Raw genomic sequence first — 5,096 nt, 5'->3', positions numbered from 1 at the left:
GTGCTGGAGCCCAAAGCTATAAAGGAACCAGAGTTGAGCGTGAAGGCTTTATAAAGGCTCCAGAGAGCAGGGAGTGGACCTTGGCACCTCAGTGGTGACTGTTGCTGTCAGAACTGTGATCGATGCCAGAGAATGAGGAGTGCAGGGCAGGGAGGGGGCTGAGCTGGCAGGGCAAAGCTGGAACTCTTTCTGCCCAGGACAAAGACTTCTCAGCAACTGGAGAGTTAACTCTTTTGGGAGTCTTCCAGCTCGCAGTTTCCTGCCCTTGAAGGGACTCAGAATTAAGCTTCTCGTTCCCCAGGTTATGCTGGCTGGCCGCCTTCCAGCGCCAATGATCTTGCAGGCTGGAAACTGTCTGCAGATGTTTCTGTCAAAAGATGTCCTAAGTGGGGTTTGTTCTTTGCGAGGATGGACCAGAAAGGGCTTTGCGCCCTGGTCAAATGGAAAGCTATAGCAATACCTGTTAAGGGGCCTTGCCATCAGTGTTCCCTCTAAGCTGAGTTAGCCTCCAACTCACACATTTTTGCCTTCACTCAGGAAAGATGGCCTCAGAGCACACTAATTTATGCAGTAGCTCACAACTCTAATGCCAGTAGCTCAAAACTTGAATGCCAGGAGCTCACAAAGTAGAATTTTTGCTCACAAGACACTGCAGCTTAGAGGGAACAGTGCTTGCCATGTATTTTATTGGGGCCTGTGTTCTCTGTAACTGTAATGGGAACGTTGGGGGAGTAGACACTGTGCTGCTTTGCCTGCTTGCTTTCTCTTTTGTTTGTAACACATAAAGTACTCACTCTACCCTAGTAGGGAGGATCACATCTAGAACTCAAGGACATGTAGGGTTGCCAAGTCCAATTCAAGAAATATCTGGGGACTTTGGGGGTGGAGCCAGGAGACATTGGGGCGGAGCCAGGAACAAGGGTGTGACAAGCATAATTGAAATCCAAGGGGGTTCTGGCCATCACATTTAAAGGGACACCACACCTTTTTAAATGTCTTCCTTCCATAGGAAATAATAAAGGATAGGGACACCTTCTTTTGGGGCTCATAGAATTGGACCCCCTGGTCCAATCGTTTTGAAACTTGGGGGGTACTTTGGGGAGAGGCACTAGATATTATACTGAAAATCTGGTGCCTCTACCTCAAAAAACAGCTCCCCCAGAGCCCCTGAAACCTCCAGATCAATTCCCCATTATAACCTATGAGAATCGATCTCCACATAGGGAATAATGAAGTGCTCAGCAGACTCTCCCCCACCCCATTTCTGGCGACTCTGAAGTGAGGGATTGGCCTCTCTACTTACGAGTTGCAGCCAACTTCTTCCAAGTAACACAGACACCCCATTCCAAGAGGAAGCCTTTCCAATTGGAGACTGGAGCCTTCGGAGGGGGAAAGTCACATGATGGCTTTGGGGGCAGGGCTTCCCCCCGCCGGCCAGCTGACTGGGGGCGGGAAGGAGCCTGGGAAAGCGGAAGAACCCTGCTGGGACCTGGGGATTGGCAAGCCTAAAGACATGGTATCTCCTAGCAGAGATTGTCTTGGCACCTGTTAGCACGCAATGGGGATCTGGGTGAGAAACGGTTGCTTTGTGAGGGCTTTTTGCTCTGAATTTTGGCCTGGAGAGGGTATATTGGTCTGGCTCCCAGGGTTTGTTTGTTTATTTATTTATTTGATTTGATTTGTATCCCGCCCTCCCCGCCGAAGCAAGCTTATGGCGGCTCACAGCATAAAACCTCACAGAATTAGAACAATACATATTATAAAATAGTACATTCTATAAAATTATACATTTAGAAATTAAAACAACATCATTTAGTGCTCAGATCTAGATATTATCTTGTTAGATTTTACAGTGCGACAGTATTCTATTTATGATGTAGGCTCCTTATCAATTAAAAGCCAGCTGGAAGAGGATAGTTTTGCAGGCCCTGCGGAACTGACCAAGATCGCACAAGGCCCGCATTTCCTCTCGGAGTTGGTTCCACCAGTGGGGGGCAGCGATCGAAAAGGCCCTTTCCCTGGTGACCTTCAGTTTGTCCTCCTTCGGCCAGGGGATTACCAGTAGATTTGGTGAACCAGATTGAAGCATCCTCTGGGGAGTATATGGGAAGAGACGGTCTGTAAGGTAGGCAGGTCCTCGGCCATATAGGGTTAAAGACAGATCTGAGACAAAGAGTCATACCTGCTGTCATATGTCTATCAAGAAACCATTTCTGAATCTCAGCAAGAGGCCTGATGATTGAGGACTACTTGGGGGTTGACAGTGCCTCCATGGAGCAGAGTGATCGCAGCATCGAGATGGCTCATCTCTTCCCATCTGCTCCATCTTGATGTCTTGGACCATGTCAATGTGTGGCACTGAAATCATTTTGGGTTGCACTTCCTGCAGTGGGAAATCCAAAATCAGCATGGGAAGGTTATGGTTTTTCCAGTTCCAGAAACTTTTATTGGCATAACAATAAAATAAAAAATAACAGTACAAATCAGCCTATATGCCAACAAAAGGAGAAACAATCAAAGTACAACAATTTGTAACCTTAGGGGTGCTGTCACACCTACCATTAAAAGCGGGTGTATAGTGCTCAGATCTGAACTGCTGAATATTGAATCGATGCAGGGCAGTTCAGACGAGCATCCAAGAATGCGATTCATTCTGTTGTGTGCGATCAGACATCCAATACTATCACACTCCTTTCTTGGAGCATGCGTAATCAGATGGTGATTTCTGGGAGGGGAGGGGGTCCATTGAACATGCGCCCAACTGTTTGGAGCTGGGAAATCAAAACTTTCTTCAGAGGCAGGGGGGAACGGCGAAAGTTTCCAGAATTAACATTGCCGATCCAAACCACGGAACTGCCAGGAATTATTTTCCTAGAAATTGGCAGTGACAATGATATCTTGAAATCCTCCACATTGAAAAAAAAAGAATTTTTTCCTGTTCTGAATAGTGGGATGATGTCCCCCCCCCTCCGATCCTGTGTTGATTGGAGAAGCAGAAGCATCACCTCAGATTCCCGGATGATCTGGCAATGCGCATGTCTGCTGGGGCTTTCTTTAAAAAAAAAAAAGGTGAGGGGCAGTATCGCGCATGAGCTGTCCAAACAACAAAAAGCCGATCTTGTGCCGCTGTTTTGAAAAAGGGCCGGACTTTATGTACTGTCAAATTAACGCGCCATTCATGCGTAGCAAGCCTGGATGAGCCCGGATAACGGTCGATTGCCAGATGTGGCTGTCTGAACGAACACATTTAATTCATCAGCCAGACGGAGCTGTGTCGTCACTAATGGTACGTGTGACCGCACCCCAGGTGTTGTAATAATAATAGGACAAAGTTATAAAAGTTTGGAACAGTATTCTCAAATATTACAGTAATTAAAACAGTTGTAATAAAAAGCCAAACCATCCAAAGAGGAACCATAGATACACCCCATCTCTCTCACTCACTCTTCCCACCCTTCTTCCCTCTTTTCTTTCCACTTTTTCTTGGCCCATGAGTACATTTGTCAAGAACTCTGCCACCTGCTTGGTAACTTCAGAGTTTTTGTCTGCTAGCAAGAATTCAATGCCTCTATAGGTCGCAGTCTCAGAGAGTTATAGTTTTTCATTAGGGTTTCCATTCACTTTCTGTCCTGCGTTCTTGCCCTTTCATGTGTACAAAGTTCATGAGCAGCATGGGGGGAAGGGTTCCTCACACCATGCATAGTTTAACTTGTGGGATTCCTTGACACAGGATGTAGTGAAGGCCATCTCTTAGATGGAGGTTAGTCAGATTCATGGAGGAGGAGGAGGAAGAGGAGGAGGGGTTCCTCAGTGGCTATTAGCCAGGATAGTTAAATGAGCCCTCCATGCTCAGAGGCAGTGGGCTTGTTCCTGGAGACCTCTGAGTCGCTGCTTGCAGGTTGTTTAGGGGCATCTGATGGGCTGCAATAAGAAACTGGATGCTGGGCCAGGTGCACCCACTCTGGCCTGTCCCAGCCAGATGTCTTCTATTCCTTTCAGATAACTTTGTGCCCAGCTCTTCTTCCAAGGGGTCTCCCCAACCCTGCATTTTACATTGTGTGCAGGTCACATCCTGAGCTTCATTCTGCATCAGGTTGGGTGGAATGCGAGTCATCCCTCTGGTCAAAAGTCCAATGGGTTCACATGCCAAGCAGGGGAGATCTGATTTCCAAAGGGAGAGTTGCTTTCAGTTCTGCCAAAGAGCTTGGGCTTTTTTTGTAGCAAGAGCTCCTTTGCATATCAGGCCACACACCCCTGAGTAGAGGGCCTACTGTAAACTCCAGGAGGAATGGCTACATCAGGGGTGGGTGGCCTAATATGCAAAGACGTTCCTGCTACAGAGAATGCCCTGCAAAGACCTAACCCCAAACTCTTAGTACATGTATGGTACATAGGGTTGCCAGCCTCCATCTGGCACCTGGATATCTTCTGCCTGCATGATTGATCTCTGGATTATCCAGATCAGCTCCCCTGGAGAAAATGGCTGCTTTGGAGGGTGGGCATTATGGCATTGTGCCCTACTGAGGTCCCTCCCCTCCTCAAACCCCACCTTTCTGAGGCTCCATTCTCCACATCTCCAGGTATTTCTCAACCCACATCTGACAACTCTGTGTTATGAGAAGGGGTTACATGCCTGGAGCTGACCCAACTGGGCTCATGGCAATTGTCTTCTGGGGTGGTTCAACGTTTGCTTTTTGGGATGCAGGAATTGAGCTTTTCTCCTCATGCCTTAGCAAGTTTTGCTGGCTTAATTCTGGTTGTTAAAGGTGCAGGATTAGCACCAGGATCCCATCCAGTACCAGGATTGCTAGAGGTGGTTCTGTACACCAGGCTACTGAACCAGGCTGCTGAACTCAGCAACTTGCTCTCGTTCAGAACAGTTATCTGCTGATTATTAGGAGATTATGTGAAACGTACACATTACATAAACTCATCAAGCCATAAAAAAAATCTGTAATAATTAATCCGTCAAGCAGGAGATCAAACTGCATTGCTCTGCTCTCCTTGGCTGCGCTTGCCGTCCTGGAGAGCCTGACAAGGAAATCTTCACAGAAGTGTTATTTATGGGGGAAAGAAGGTCCACTGTTCTGGAAAAC

The sequence above is a fragment of the Heteronotia binoei genome, chromosome 18 (genome assembly GCF_032191835.1).
Source record: "Heteronotia binoei isolate CCM8104 ecotype False Entrance Well chromosome 18, APGP_CSIRO_Hbin_v1, whole genome shotgun sequence".
Lineage (NCBI taxonomy): Eukaryota > Metazoa > Chordata > Lepidosauria > Squamata > Gekkonidae > Heteronotia > Heteronotia binoei.
The sequence above is the reverse complement of the archived record's forward strand: the minus strand, read 5'-3'. Positions refer to the sequence as shown.